The sequence below is a fragment of the Nicotiana tomentosiformis genome, chromosome 1 (assembly GCF_000390325.3).
Source record: "Nicotiana tomentosiformis chromosome 1, ASM39032v3, whole genome shotgun sequence".
Taxonomy (NCBI): Eukaryota; Viridiplantae; Streptophyta; class Magnoliopsida; order Solanales; family Solanaceae; genus Nicotiana; species Nicotiana tomentosiformis.
The window spans coordinates 6,579,424-6,596,864 of NC_090812.1; the positions used below are offsets into that span (position 1 = coordinate 6,579,424).

A 17,441-nucleotide genomic window follows, 5' to 3' on the forward strand; every position below is an offset into this window, starting at 1 on the left:
GTGGAGGAGCGGTATCTTGGAAGTCGTCCAAACAAACATGTATTGCCCGCTCTACAATGGAGGCTGAATTCATAGCCTTAGATAAAGCCGGTGAAGAAGCTGAATGGCTCCGGAATTTCTTGGAAGACATTCCATTTTGGCCCAAACCGTTGGCACCAATATGCATACATTGTGATAGTCAAGCGGCAATTGGAAGGGCTGGGAGCGTCATGTATAACGGTAAATCTCGTCATATACGACGAAGACATAAAACCGTTAGGCAATTACTCTCTAGAGGAATTATCACAATTGACTATGTAAAGTCAAGTGATAATGTGTCGGATCCACTTACAAAAGGCCTAACTAGAGAGGTAGTTGAGAAATCATCAAGGGGAATGGGGCTATGGCCGAGAACAAGTCATTGTGGCGGTAACTCTACCTAGAAGACTGGAGATCCCAAGATCTAGGTTCAAAGAGATCAAACAAAGTCATTAATGACGGTTCAACATTGTCAAATAAAATTTTAGTCCATTCTCGTGATGAGACAATGTTCAGTACCAAGGATAAAGCATTAAGGCTTTTTAATGATTTCTAAATTTGATACGGGGTATATCAAATAGTGTATCTACAGGATGACACGTTTAGGAATCACCTATTTAAGTGTGAAGTGTGAGCCGCTTCAAGGAGAACTTTGTAAGGCCAGTTCTCTACGCACTTATGAAACCAGGCGGTGTTCATGGCTGAAACGAACACAACAATGAGAACCAAAGACGGTTAAGGGTTGATTGTGTGACTTATGGTTGTCTAGGTATACACCAAAGATCGACGGTTCAAAGATATCAAATCTACCGATTGACCGAGTATATCCGACATAAGTTTACTACGGAAAGTTCAAAGGAAAACCTACTTATCCAGATGCAATTAATCCTTGCTTGTAAATCACACAGTTTTTCATGCATACTTCCGTGATATAGCCATTCCCCATTCATGTGGGGGATTGTTGAGGTTTTATTTTTTAAGATGTAATATTCTTAAAATGAGGGTGAATGGGAAATGGAGGGAAAATGAAATTTTGAGTAAAATTTTAAGTTTTTCCCTCTTAACAATGAGACATTGTCCCATATTGGAAGTGGAAGACATTTTTGGTGGGTATATATATAATTGCTCTTCTTGTAGCTCTTAAAGAGTTAAGAAGAAAGCAAGCCTCGCGCCGTCGTCGTCGTCGCTCGCTCGGCTCGGCTTCGGCTACGGCTACGGCTACGGCTTCGGCTTCGGATTCGGATTCGGATTCGGATTCGGATTCGGATTTGGATTTGGATTTGGTCAAATGATCGATTGATTGATTAATTTTTTGGACCAAATTTATTTGTTAATAGTAAATATTAACGTAAGATTATCCGTATTTGTAAACGGATATTTTCCAATCCGTGTATTGATAATTTGGCAGCCGGATAATGGTCTTCCCACCATGAAGTGCTTGCTCCACAAATATGAAGTGCTTGCTCCACAAATATGTAATGCTTGATCCACCATGAAGGGTGGACGTTTGGTCTTGCACTCCTTCTTGGCTGCTATATATATGAGCAGCAAATGTTGAAGAAATAAAAAACTCAACATACAATTCGCTCAACAAATTGGCTATACATTGCACTCCTTCCTCTCAGAACTTCCATACGTTTTTCTGAGTATATACTCCTTCGTTCTGCATTGTTTTTTAACTTCAAACAAAGCAACTGTAAGTGTGATTTGCTACCGAACTTTGTGTTCGCCGAAACACTGGGGTTTGAAGTACCGCTACACCAGTGTGTTATTCGTTCTATCCTGGGAGGAAATAATCCATTACCTTGGGTACTAGGAGGGGATTAAATTCCTTAAGGAAACACTGTGAATTCAGTGGGCTCGAATTTATTATTATTGTTTCATTACGTTAACTTATATTTTGCAGAATTAATATTTACAAATACAGCAATATTGACCGGGAATAACAGTAAGTCTGCAAAAAAAAAAGAGGTTCAATTCCATTGTCGTTTTCTATATATTGTGATTCAGATATTATTTTATTGATCATCTTTGGCTGAATATAATTTTTTGTGGTTTTCTTTCAGACTAAGACAATAAGGATGGAACTAAAAAAAAGACAGAAAGATCAAATGAGGGTTTAGTGGCAGCCATTGGACAAGGGTTGATAGAAAACGATGAACATAATCAAAGAAGTGGTAAAAAATCAAAAGTTTGTACGTTGAGAATCAGTTATGGAGGGACTTAGGCACAGACAAACAAACCAACGACAATTTCAATCTTAAGGGGAAATTTTACTTCAGAAGGTTGGGGTTCTTCGTGAATCAGGGTTGGGGGAAATCCTAAATGGCTTTTTCTTCTTTTAACTGCTGGGTTTTATTTTTTGTACAGTGTCACATGGTTAGTACCGTTAGTTTTAGACAGATTTCGTTAGAAGACTTAACAAACTTAGGTATTAAAGATGCTTTATATATTTAAAGGACAAAAATGAATCGACCAAAATCTCTAAGGAAATTTCTTTGCAAGCTAAAGTACAAAAATAATTAAGTAGTCCATTTTTAATACTCCACGTTAGCAAAGTGTCGTACGAACGTCTGGTTACATCATGTGCTTACTGATCCTGAGTAGACTTTGCAGGAGAGGCCATTAATTGGACGGATATTAAATTACAATGCAGTTCTACATAAGGTGGCCAAAACTACAAGGACTTTATTTTGCGAAGAAGAAGCTGTACAAAAGCATGGCTTCTAAACCTGGCATTCTCACTGAATGGCCATTGACATTTCTTGGAAATTTCAAGGTACTCTTTCTTGAATTCCCGACTATTTTCCACGTTTCTTTTGCAGTCAAACAACATATATATGTTTTTCAAGTATATATATTCGAGAGCATGTGGCTTTCTTGATGTATCTTAACAATTTGCTTTCTTCTTTCTTCTACGGTACTATATATTGCTCTGAGTTCCAGTACAACATATGTTTTTGTTTCGTTTTTCCTGTTCTTTTCCTTTTTTCTTTGGAAAAATGGTACTAATATGGAGCTAGGGAGATGTACGAGAAAAGGAATTCTTTTGAGCTTTTTTCCCTACCGATTTATTAAATTTGACAAGTTACAGGAAAATATGCCTTTCTTATAATAAGAGTAAGTGCGTAGTTTGTGTTTTAAAAAAGTTCTACAGAATAATTAATTGCGGTTTTTTGGAATTCTCTCGTAGCATATACCGGTCCACAATAAGTGATCAATTTGTTTTGGCACATCCATTAAAAAAATACAAAATTTTAGATGAAAATATTAGTGTGACTAAATTATTCTTAATTAAATGTTGTAACATAGTTAATGTGAGGAGTAAAAGATTTTTTAGGGATACGTAAATAAATTGAATTTTTTCTTGATTATATAAATGAATACTTATTTTGGATCAAAATAAAAAAAGTAAATTGATTACTTATTGTGGACCGGAAAGCAAAGAATAATGCAAAGTAGCTCCTTACCTTTTTCCTTTTAAAGGCGTGACTTTTCAGGTAAATAAGCTTGTCCCTGCTTTTCAGGTAAGGGACAAACTTATTTACTGGAATTCTCTCAAGCTTATTGGTGTAAAGGCGTGACTTTTCAGCACCTAAATTGAAAAATATAAACGAAAACTTAAAAAAATGAGATAAAAGATAAACCCAAATTCCGACTTGGGAAGAGTGCCACATCACCTCCTCTATAGATAGATAACTACTATACAATATATCAAATATTTGTACTCTTAACAAAGACATAATTGCGTGACGTATTTTATTCTTGGACAAAACAAATTAAATTGTACATGGCACTATTCATTAAAGGTTGAACATATATATATATATATATATATATATATATATATATATATATATATGTATATGGTGTTGGCATGTTGTAGGAATGATCAGATCATACTTAATGGGCTGTTATATTATATCGCATACTTGATGCTGGAACTAACTCATCACCCGCCTTTGTGGAGAACTGATGGCATCATTATGATTGCGTTACTTCATATTGGTCCTGTCGAGTTTCTCTATTACTGGCTTCACAGAGCTCTGCACCACCATTTTCTCTACTCTCGTTACCATTCCCATCACCACTCCTCCATTGCTACTGAGCCCATCACTTGTAAGTTGTCCTCTGAAAAACGTCGTTTTGTATCATTTTTCTATATTTTAGTGATGAGGACTTACAAAGTACTTATTGTATTTAATTTGGCAGCTGTAATTCATCCATTTGCTGAGCACTTATCATATTTCTCGCTCTTTGCCATACCATTGCTCACAACTGTATTCACTGGGACTGTTTCTATAGCTGCAGTTGGTACTTATGTCACCTATATTGATTTCATGAACAACATGGGGCATTGCAACTTTGAGCTCATCCCTAAGTAGATATTCTCTGTATTTCCCCCTCTCAAGTACTTGATGTATACGCCCTCGTGAGTCTTCTTCCCTATATTTCAGCGAGCTTAATTCTACACAATATATTTACCCAATCAGCTCACGTATATGGCAATTATAACTACACTACATTCTTATAACAAGCAATGTAAAATTCCTATAGAATATCTGGCACATTTGTAATAGTTACATCTAAGTTTCAATGATGACAATTGTGCAAAACTAAATCCTATCTATATTAATTGTAGGAATCAAGACATCAACAGAAGGAAATGGAATCAAATCAAATCAAATGAGACGATGCCTGGACAAAAAGAAAACTGAATCACAGAAGATTCAGCAGAAACTCAAGCCAAGAAGACCAAGAAGGACGAAAGGAAGGACGAAAGTAATAGGAAACAACTTGAGTGGGAAGCATATCATAGTAGGAGACAATTAAAAGTGCTGCTCCTTTATTTGATAAAACATGAAGCACTCCTTTGGATTAATTAATCCACTCCACGGAGACAAATTGAAATGCTGCCCATCTCCTCAATAAAGCATGGAGCATTTCGGTATGGAACAAGAGCACTCTTTGGAATAATAAATCTAGCCCATCTCTCTTGAAGAGATCAAAGACACCTTTCTCGAAATACCAATACACAACAATACTCGCCTATAAGAACACTGGCAAGCTCAAGGATTGAAGGCACGCAACTACAAACACTGTCTTCTTAGTCTCTCTAGTTCTCAATACAAGCACTGTTTTCTTAAGTTTACAAGTGTCATAAAATATAGAAAGAGTTAGAACACAAAAGAGAGTTGTGTCAACATCCAGAAATTATTGTTGCTAAACATCGTTGGTGGTGAACGAGCTAAAACTATCACTATTGTAATTCTTTCTCAAGATCTAAGAGAACCCTTGTGACCCAAGGGAAACTGGACGTAAGTACCACACCGGTACCGAACCAGTATAAAAACTGATGCGTCATGTTTTACTTTAAATTCATTGTATTCATCCTTATTCTATTCGTGTGTTGTACGAAAACTAGTCGACTAAACTCAAACTTAGTTAACTAAGTTTTAATAGTCCACAATTCATTCCTCCCTCTTGTACTTTCAATTGGTATCAGAGCGAGGCTCACTAACTTTGTTTAACAACTAGTGAGGAAAAGATCATGGGATCAAACACAGTCGTCGGTGTATTATTTCAAGAAGGAACCTTTCAAGTACGACCTCCGTATTTCAACAGACAACATTTCAACATTTTTCTCACTGAAAAGTTCGTATGGAAACATACACTATGTCATATGACATCAAAGTTTGGCGTGTTATCAAAAAGGAAAATTTTTCAATTCCGCCAAAGAAAGATGCGGATTGTCAAGTCATTGTATCAACTGATCCACTTGAATTAGATGATTACACTGATGAACAAACTGTTGCTATAACTGTTAATGCCAAAGAAAACAATCTACTGTATAATGCTATCAATGGAGAAGAGTATGAAAAGATTTCAAGCTGTAAAATTGTCAAAGAAATGTGAGATAAATTGGAGATCACATATGAAGGAACCAACAAGGTGAAAGAAACAAGGATCAATCTTCTAGTTCATGACTATGAGCTATTTCAAATGAAGGATAAAGAATCAGTGGAAGAAATGTTCACCAGGTTTAGCAAAATTCTTGGAGATCTAAAATTCTTTGGTAGATCAATAAAGAGCCGAGAACAGGTCAGAAAAATCCTTAGAATTCTGCCCACAATTTGGCAGCCCAAGGTTATTGCTCTGGAATGTCAGGACCTTGACAAAATATCTTATAATGAACTTAGAGGTGATCTAATTGCCTTTGAGAAAACTCAATTGGACATGCAAATTCAACAAGAAAAGAAAAAAATTGTAGCCTTTAAAGCAACCGTGGCTGAGCCAGAAAATGAAGAGGAAGAGGAAGAAGAAGAACATGATGAAAACATAGCCATGCTTTCCTAAGTTGTAGCAAGCATGATAAGGAAGAACAGAAATAGCAGAAGAGGGAAATCAAACTTCAGAAAAGGAAGGACAAATAATGAAAATGATAAAAATGATGGAAGATGCTATGAATGTGGAAAACATGGACACATTCAAGCTGATTGTCGTGTACCGAAGAAGAAACTCAGCAGAAACTTTCAAAAGTTAAAGTCTTTTGGAGCCTGGAGTGATGAAGAAGAGTCTGACCATGAAGAAATTGCAAATATGTATTTCATAGCCATAAAAGAAGATAGCAATGGGGACTCAGGAGAGCTTGGGCTCATGAAAAATGAAGGAGCAGATGAAGAAGAAGACTCAGGTGAACTTGGTCTTATGGCAGTCGAGGGAACTAGTGCGGTACGTCTTCCTACATGTTCCAACTGTTATGAACTTCAAAAATTTGTTGATATTGCTCTTGCAGATATTGAAAGAGTTTTAAATGAACTCAGAAAAATCCAAAGAGAAAAAACGGACTGGGCCTTGAAACTGGAAGTTTGTGAAATTGAGCATGACATGCTTCAAGATGAAGTAAATGAACTTCAACTTTAACTGAATGGATTACAAAGATCCACTAGTCATAGTTCCGTCAAATCAAATCAGACAACACCTCATAACTCTTTGATTAAAACTAGAAACTCTCATGCATGCTCTTACTGTGGTAAAAATGATCACAACATTAACCAATGCAGGAACAAAATCAGAATAGAAAAAGGCTCTAAAAATACCAATAATCCATCATGTTTTTATTGTGAAAAACATGGTCACACTTCTAACCATTGCAAGTTCAAGGACAATAGGAGATGGCTCTGGCGACCTAAATCCTCTAGTCAAGCTAACACTCAAAAATCTAACCATTCAGGACCTAAGCAGGCTTGGGTACCTAAAAACAAATAATCTTGTTTTGAAGGAACACCGCAAGATAAATCGAAAAGGAAAATCGTATCTTGACAGTGCGTGTTCCAAACATATGACTGGTGATAAACAATTGTTCAAAACAGTCACCAAACTAGATGGAGTAACAATTACCTTTGGAGATAAATCAAAAGGAAACGTAATTGGAGTTAAAAAAGTTGCTCTAAGCTCAACATGTGATGTGGATGAAGTATACATAGATGATAAGCTCGGTTGTAATCTTCTAAGTATCAGTCAACTGTGTGACAATGACTATGGGGTTCATTTTAAGAAACATGGCTAGTTTATAGAAGACAAATCAGGTAAAGTTATTCTCTCAGGGAATAAAGACAGGAATGTCTATACTATCAGTAATATAGATAGTCTTGGTAATCAAATTTGTCTTGTTTATGTGATTGATGACCCTTGGGTTTGGTATAGAAAGTTTGGACATGCTAGCATGCATACTATTTTAAAACTTTCTAAACATGTTCTTGTCATTGGTCTTCCAAAGCTAGATTTTTCAAAAGATCATATTTGTGTTGCATGTCAATTAGGAAAACAAACTCGCTCATCAATCAAAATAAAAAATATTATTTCTATTACTAAACCACTTAAACTATTGCATATGAATTTGTTTGGTCCAACTAGAACTGCTAGTATAAGTGGTAGAAAATATACTTTTATCATTGTGGTCTCGATTTACGTGAGTTATTTTTCTAAGTTATAAAGATGAAGCCCTAAAAAATTTTGAAGTTTTATGTAAGAAGGTCCAATATGAAAAAGGATACTACATTTCCACTATCAGAAGTGATAACGGAGGAGAATTTGAAAGCAGAACCTTTGAAAACTTTTGCAATGACCAAGGAATCTCTCACAACTTCTCTTCACCAAGATCCCCTCAACAAAATGGAGTGGTGGAACATAAAAATAAAACATTACAGGACATGGCAAGAACCATGATTGTGAAAAACTCTCTACCTCACCATTTCTGGGCAGAAGCTGTAAGCACAACATGTCATATTATCAACAGGTGTTTAATTCGACCCATTCTTAAAAAGACTTCATATGAGCTATGGAATGGTAAAAACCCCAACATTAGTTACTTTCATCCTTTTGGATGCAAATGCTTCATTCACAATAATGGAAAGGACAATTTGGGTAAGTTTGATCCAAAAAGCGACGAAGGTATATTCCTTGGATATTCTCCCTCAAGTAGAGCATATAGAATTTACAATAAAATAACCTTATGCATTGAAGAATCAATTCATGTTATTTTTTTTTATATTAACCCTCGCTCAAGGAATGAAAAACTTTCTGAAGATGAGGAAATTTCTATTATTCCAAAGTCTGTTATTGTAGGAAAAGACTGTCAAAAGGAGTCAATGTTCATCGAAATTAGTCAACTGAGGAACATAATGAAATCCAAGAATCTTCTTCAATAGAATAATCGACTACTGAGGAAAGGGAACCAACCACAAATATTCCAAATGAATGAAAAAGTGAACCTGGATATCCTTACAAATTCATTATTGGAAATCCACAGGAAGGAATCACTACCAGAAGATCTCAAAAACTCAACTCTCACATGACTCTAATTTCTCAACTTGAGCCAAAGAAAGTGGATGAAGCACTAAAAGACGTTTACTGGATCAAAGCAATGAAAGATGAACTTGATTAATTTGAAAGAAATAAAGTATGGAAAATTGATCCAAAACCTTCAAGTACTTCTATTGTAGGAACCAAACGGGTTTACAAAAATAAGCTAAATGAATCCGGACTAGTGGTACGAAATAAAGCACAGCTTGTTGCGCAAGGTTATTCTCAGCAAGAAGGAATTGACTACGATGAAACATTCGCACCTGTAGCAAGATTAGAATCTATTCGAATATTACTTACCTTTGTTGCTCATAAAGGATTCAAACTATTCTAAATGGATGTAAAAAGTGCATTTCTAAATGGATACATCTCTGAAGAAGTTTACATAAAGCAACCTCCCTGATTTGTAAATGATACTCTCCCAGATCATGTATACAAGTTGACTAAAGCTCTATACGGACTCAAGCAAGCTCCCCGAGCCTGCTATGAAAGATTAAGTTCCTTCTTTCTAAATCAAGGTTTCAAACGAGGTAATATCGATACAACTATGTTTATTAAGTGCTCAAATTCAGTTAATCTTATTACTCAAATTTATATTGACGATATTATTTTTGAAAATCCTAGCTCTGTTCTATGTGAAGAATTTGCTCAGTCTATGAAAGGAGAATTTAAAATGAGTATGATGGGAGAGCTAACTTACTTTCTTGGACTACAAATCAAAAAATCTCTCAAAGGGATCTTTATCAGTCAAACCAAGTACATCAAGGAGCTTATAAAGAAATTTGGCATGGAGAACGCAAAGCCCATTGGGACTCCAATGAGTCCAACAACTACACTTGATGAAAATAATAATGGAAAAAGTATTGATGAAACTATGTATAGAGGAATGATTGGATCCTTATTATATCTCACTGCCAGTCGACCAGATATAATGTTCAGTGTGTGTAAATGTGCAAGGTTTCAGTCAGCTCCAAAGGAATCCCATCTTACTACCGTTAAACACATTATAAGATATTTTATTGGGACCTTTGAATTAGGATTATGGTATGTTCACTCTAACAATTTTTTCTTGAAAGGTTTTTCAGATTCAGATTTTGAAGGTGATAAGATCGACAGGAAAAGTACTAGTGGCACATGCCAACTTTTGGGAAATGCATTAGTTTCCTGTCATAGCAAGAAACAAAATTGTGTTGCCCTGTCAATAACTGAACCAGAATATTTAGCTGTTGAAAGTTGCTGTACACGAGTTCTTTGGATCATGCATCAACGTTTAGACTATGATTTATCTCTTACCTCTACTCCTATATTTTGTGATAATACTAGTGCTATATGTTTGGCAAAACATTCTGTGCATCACTCCAGAGCAAAGCATATAGAAATCAAGCATTATTTTATCCGTGATCATATTGCTAAAGGTGATATTGTATTAGTATTCATTAGTACTGAATCTGAACTTGATGATATTTTTACATAACCTCTTTTAGAAGAAAAATTTTGTCTACTACAAAAACATATTGGCATTATGTCTGTTATATAAAACAAATATTTTGTATATGTTTAAACTATTTTATTTTCTTTCTTATGTGTGTTTAATTTTACTTTGATGTAAGTGTAATTATTACACCTCCATCAGTACCGTCAAAACATCTCCTCAGAAGAGTCACTTCTTTTTGAATCCGTTCTTTCCTTTAACTAATGCAACCCTTCAACCTTCCCAACGTCTAGATAAGAACCCTCTTCTCTCCCTATCCAAAGAAACCCTCACCATGGTGAAAAGAAACCTCTAATTTTTCACTGCCACTAGAAGAAGCAGAAGGTTAAAGAAAACCCTCAACCCTGAAGAAACTGTAGACTTGGAATCATCCATCGACTCAGATTTCCTCAAGACCGACAATGAAAGCAGTAAATCTTCTGAGGACCTTCCCATTAGCCAGAAAAAGGCAGGAAAGAGGCCCATGGAGCAAACCCCTAAAAAATCAGCATGCAAGAAAGGAAAAGTGAAGAGTACAAAATTTGGGCAAGAGGACAAATTAATCTTCTATGGACCAAGTGAGAAATCAAGATTTGAGTCCTATAAGTCGAAATCTATGGCTTATGGATGCACTATAAGTCTCTCTCTTTTAAAAAATTTGCACTGTGATGTGATTGCTGTTTTTGATTTTCAACGACTTTCCTCTCTGTTCGATACTATTGGGAGCTCCGTGTATGAAGAGCCTGTGAGAATGTTATACGCAAATTTATTTGTGAATGATAAAGATGACTTGGAGTCCATGGTTCTAGGCACTCGAGTTGTTCTTGACGCTTATCAATTTAAGAAGATTTTTTCTGCTAAGTTTAACGGGTATGAGGTTTTTGTGCAAAATTCCTGGCCAAAAGATTTTGAAGTTTTCCTAGAAGAAGCAAAAACCTTCATGTCTGATAATCCTCCCGACATTGGTCCTAAAAATTTAAAGTTTGAACACCGGGTTTTGGCCCACATGATAGCCACTACTTTACTTCCTAAAACTTGGTCCCTCAGCACTTTGTCTACCAGAGATATCCTTGTTCTTTACTGTCTAGTGAACGACAAAAGACTCAACTGGTTTGTATGGATTCGTCAATATATGCTTGAGAGTATCATGGATATATCCTCTTCTGCTGCTTGTCTACCCTATGGCCTTCTTATCTCATATATTCTTGGAGTAATGAAGGTTGATTTGGCACCTTTTACACCCAAGCATATTACCAGTACCTATGACAAGAAAGCCTTCTCTATGATGGGTTACACTTTAAGTGATGATGGATGGGTCAAGCGCGCCAAAGTTGAAAGTGTCCCAGCGCAAGTTAAAGCTCCCACTGAACCTCCAGAGTCTCAGTCAACTGCATATCTAGATAGTGTAAAATTTATGCTCGTTGAGATGAAAGAGCAGGTAGACAAAATCAGGGAAGTCACCAAGGAAACAGGTACAGATGTGGCAAAGATTAGGATGAATATGGGAGCCACACGGAGACAAGGAACCAGGGCATTTAACTCCATGACAGAAAAAATGGACAAGCTCGTCAAAGTTGTTGAAACCTCCTATGACTCCTTTTGTACCAAAGTGATCAATACCTTCAAGTACTTCCTGAGGAGAAATTAAGGCGTGTTTGTGTGTGTTAAAAATAATCTTTTTGGTGCTTGCTTTTGTTTTTAGACTTATTTTTGTATTGGTGTGTATGAATCATCACTCTATGCCTCCGCTGAAGGCATTACTTATGCTGCCCTAACTAGTATGCATATTATCTATATATTATTTCCTATGTTGTAATATAACATACAAATACTTAAGTCTTCTAACCATCACACAACAATACTCGCCTATAAGAACACTAGCAAGAAATTCACACTCCGTGCGCACTACATCCTTCAATATAACCCGCATTCAAGAAATTTTCTTACTCAAGCCATCCCCGATATCAACCTCTGCAAGTCATAACCAATCAACAAGTATGCCTCAGCCCAAAAACTAATATCATACAAAATCGTGCAATCAAATCATAGATAACAGACTCCCCCACTTGGCTCAAAGCCATATAACAAAACATCTGATAACTCACCATACTCAAGATAACATCTAAATTGACCATACTAAGTAATAAGAGATCTACTCTAGTCTCCAGACTCCCAATTGTCACCACACATGACCGATATACATGGTTCACAATGACAGTATCGCCCACTAGCGTAGAAACATGAACAGATGAAACTAGAGACTCACGCGGCATATCCAGATAATGAGCGAAATGCGAGGACACATATGAATACGTGGGACCAGGGTCAAATAATACAGAGGCATCTCTATGGCAAACTAAGACAATACCTGCAATCACAGCATCCGAAGCAATGGCATCTGGTCTGGCAGGGAGTGCGTAGAAACGGGCTTGACCGCCACCTGATCGACCTCCCCCTCTAGGGAGACCCCTAGCTGACTGAGCTCTACCCCGATCTGGCTGGGCGGGTGGTGAAGTAACTGGTGCCGAAGTCGAAAGCTGACTCCTCTGCTGAGATTAATCTCCCGAAAGGCGGGGACAATGCCTATTGATATGACCCATGGCCAGATGATGCACCACGGTGAACTGGGCGAGTTGTCTGAGCATGTATGAAAGGACGACCCCTACCGTGGTAGAACTGACCCCCAGAAGGAACACCGCTGAATCCACCCTGTCCACGAGGCCTCTTGGCCTCCCTCTCAACCCGCTCCTGGCTGCGAACCATCTTAATCTGATGAGCAATATCGACAACCTCATCAAATGTAGCACCAGACACTCTCTCTCTAGTCATAAGCAATCGCAGCTGAAAAGTGAGGCTATCTATGAACCTCTGATCCTTTCCCTGTCTGTGGGAACCAACCAGATAGCATGATGGGCCAACTCTGAAAATCTCATCTCATACTGCTCAACCTCTCCATGACTAGTCCACACAAAATAATTATCCATAAACCTTTTTTTATAAAGATGAGTCTTAATATCCTTCGATCCATAAAAACGCAAATACTTGCACTTCACACAAGGACACATAATCATCCCTCCGATTTGAAATGGTTCAAGTGACATTGCATGGATAATAAATTCATTAACCCCTTCTATAAATTCCTCCCACAAAAACCGACGATTAGGATAATTCCTATTGTACATCAAACTATGATATTTCATCTACACAGAGAACAAATAAATTGCATGTTATATTAATTTGAAATTCCACATATATCCCTAAATAAGTTCTTTTAAAATTCAATTATAAGAAGTAATTTGAAAGTTCACATATATCCCTAGATAAGTTCTTTTAGAATTCAATTAAAAGAAGTAATTTAAAAGTTCATATATATCCCTAAATAAATTCAATTAGCTTAGATTGTATCGTTACACTTAGTATTAGATTGAGAACTAGCTTAATATATATGAGTTTCACTCCTTCTGCGGCTAATAACACCTAATGATTATTGGATAATTGTAACGATCCGGCTGGTTATTTTGAGCGTATTAGCTCCGATCCCCTATTTACTGCATTCCCCATATCTGTTTCTACTTATGTGACTTGCCGAGAGGTCTTGTTTTGGTTTCGGAGTATTTTGAGACACTTAGTCTCTAAAACGGAAGCTTAAGTCTTAGGATTTTGACCGTAGTCGGAATGGTGTGAAGAAAACTCCAAAATGGAGTTTTGTTGGTTCCGTTAGCTCCATTGGGTGATTTTATACTTAGGAGTGTGTCCGGACTATGAATTTGAGGTCTGTAGCTGATTTAGGATTGAAATAGCGAAAGTCGAATTTCTGGGAAGTTTGACCGGGGGATTGACTTTTTGATATCGGGGTCGGATTTTTATTTCAGAAGTTGGAGTAGGTCCGTAATGTTGAATATGACTTGTGTGCAAAGTTTGAGGTCAATCGGACGTGGTTTGGTATGGTTCGGCATCGTTTGTAGAATTTGGAAATTTCGAAGTTCATTAAGTTTGGATTGGAGAGTGATTCGTATTTTTGATTTTATTTGAGGTGGTTTGAGGATTCGACTAAGTTCGTATAGTATTTTGGGACTTGATGGTATGTTTGGTTGAGGTCCCGGGGGCCTCGGGTGAGTTTTGGGTGGTTAACGGATCATTTTTGGACTTTGGTTGATGGCTGATATCTACTAGTGTATATTTTCTGGTTTCCTCTTACCCGTTTGCGAGAGGAGCCTCGCATTCGCGGAGGGTTAATGTGAGCTAGGAAGATTTTGTTCTTCGCGTTCGCGAAGAAGAGGACGCGAACGCGTAGGTGTGGTCTGTGTGTGCATCACGAATGCGTGAGTGGTGTCTTGTTCGCGAAGAGAAGTGAGGCAGCTGGGGACCCCAGGTCTTTGGTCTACGCGTTTGCGAGGTGTGGGCCGTGTTCACCAAGAGTTGAGCATGTAAAGCTTCGCGTTCGCGAAGAGTTGATCGCGTTCCCGAAGAGTAAACTGGGAGGCTGTTTGAGTTGGCCTACGCGAACGCGAAAGGACGGTCGCGTTCGCGGTTAAGGAAATCTGGGCAAACAGTATTAATTTCAAAAACGAGGGTTTGAATCCATTTTTCATATTTTGAGCTAGAGAACACGGAATTGGGCAATTCTTGAAGGGATATTTGGGGAGTTGATTGGGGCAAGTGATTCCTACTTTGTTTTGGTTAAATCCCATGATTTCATCTTTAACTTTATCATCTAATTTGTGATTTGGGGTGAGAAATTGGGGAAAAAGAGGAAGAACTCTTGAATTAGAATTTTGAGGTTTTGAATGGAATTTTATTATCGGATTGGAATAATTTTGGTATGGTTAGGCTCGTGAGTGAATGGGCTTTCGGGTTTTGTGACTTTTTTCGGATTTTGAGACGTGAGCCCAGGGGCCGGGTTCAGCCGATTTCGGATTTTTGGCTTATAATTTCGTGTTTTTCTTGTGGAATTGATTCCTTTAGCCTATATTAATTATACTGTACTGCTTGTGGTGAGATTTGGGGCATTTGGAGACTGATTCGAGGGGCAAAGGCATTTTAGAGTAGGATTTTCTTGGTTTTAGGTAAGTAACGCTTTCAAACTAGGTTCTGAGGGTTCAAAACCCCGAACTATGTGCTATACGATTGGTATTGAGGTGACGCACATGCCAAGTGACGGGCATGCGAGCGTGCACCGTGAAAATTATGTCCTGGTTGATTCCATGGCACTGTATAGTGACTCTATTTTCTTGATATCCGTGTTTTCATATTGTGATAAAGTAATTGAGCTGTCAATCATGCTAGATATCATGTTTAGGCTTTATGCCGGTACTGTTGGGACCCCTAGTTGTCATTTCTTGCTGTCATCTCACTGATTTCACTGATATTATGTACTCAGTCATGTTCATGCATTTCATATCATATCTCCGTCGCAGTTGTTATTTATTGATACATCATATCATTGTTTCGGACTAGTTTTCATGATATTGTGAGCCCGTGAGTGAGACTGGAGAGATGGATGACTAAGTGAGGCTGAGAGCCTGATTATGAGTGACAGTTATGGGATCGGGCTGCACGCCGCAGCGGTTACACTGATTTTATGATAACGCTTGGCCTGTAGGAGCCCCTCCGGAGTCTGTACACACCCCCAGTGAGTGCGGTTGATATTATTGAGGGATGGATCTTCCCTGGACATGGATCTTGTCCGAAGTACTTGATACCTGGAGATGGATCTTCTCCACAGGGCTGGATTGGCCTTCATCGGTACTGGGTAACTTATAGTCAGTGATGTATATGTTCCGAGATGGATCTTCCCTGGGCAGTATGGGCCATATACAATACCGAGTGGTTGAGCAATCGAGAGTGTGAGCACATGAGGCTGACAGAATGGTGCATCACATACAGCATGTAGAGATAGCAGAGTTAGATGGTTTACACTATTCGGATCTGCTTCACTTTACTGTTTTAATTTGAAAGCATGCCTACGTTTCTATTCAGTTATTTCTATTTTATTTGTACCGGTTGCGTTCGTCACTATCTTTCAGTCCAAAGTTTGGACTTGTTACTTACTGAGTTGGATGTACTCACGTTACTCCTTGCACCTCATGTGCAGATCCAGGCATTTTTGGTCATGGCGGTGGTTGCTGATTGCGACTCCAAAGTTCGGAGACTACCAACGTAGCTGCATGGCGTTCGCAGGCCTTGACTCTCCTTCTTTATCACTAGTTGTATTTTCAGTTTATTTCTCTAGACACTGTAGTAGACTGTACTCTGATATAGACGCTCATGTACTTTGCGACATCCCGATTTTGGGATGGATTGTATCGTATTTTGGATATTTCTGTTTTCAAAAATATTTTTCCTAAATTATTAAATTTCTTCCGTCTTCATGTTCAAAGATTTTTTTGTTTCTTCTGTGTTGAGATGTTGAGTTGTGGCTTGCCTAGTTCCACGATAGGCATCATCACGCCGGTTAGATTTTGGATCGTGACAAGTTGGTATCAGAGCCTAGGTTACAAAGGTCTCACGAGTTATGAGCAGGTTTAGGAGAGTCTTGCGGATCGGTACGGAGACATCTGTACGTATCTTCGAGAGGCTGTCGAACCATTAGGAAACTTCACAATCTTGAATTCTTTTCGGGCGAATCTTTTGATTCTGGTATCCAAATTTTTATTGTTCTAATTCTCTCACACATGGTGAGGACGCGTACTATGGGGCAGGATAGACAACAACCGGTACCACCAATCATGGCTGCAAGAGGTCGAGGTCGCGGTAGAGGCAGCGGTAGGGGCAGAGGTGCAGCTCGCACCGCAGCTAGGGTAGTGCCTGCAGATCCACCCATTGCCCTAGTTCAGGAGCAGGCTCCAGTTGTGGATGAGCCTGTAGGACCAGCTCAGGCACCACCAGTGCCCATTGTGATTCCAGGCCTTCAGGAGGCTTTAGCTCAGATTCTGACCATGTGCACTAGTCTTGCTCAGGCGGTCTCTGTTTCGGCCGCAGTAGCCACTTCTCAGGTCAGGGGAAGCACTCAGACTCCCATCGCCCGCACACCAGAGCAGGTGGTACAGGGACTGTAGACACCGGGGGCACTACCAGCCCAGCCGAT

General features: G+C 38.3%; 1 long non-coding RNA gene across 1 annotated transcript; it reads left to right on the top strand.

The window, feature by feature from the left end:
* Positions 1 to 3,995: 3,995 nt before the first annotated feature.
* Positions 3,996 to 4,812, top strand: LOC138893150 (uncharacterized). The gene is made up of 3 exons (XR_011408244.1): positions 3,996 to 4,137; positions 4,231 to 4,450; positions 4,661 to 4,812. It is a non-coding gene; the product is annotated as an uncharacterized lncRNA (long non-coding RNA).
* The last annotated feature ends 12,629 nt before the right edge of the window (positions 4,813 to 17,441 follow it).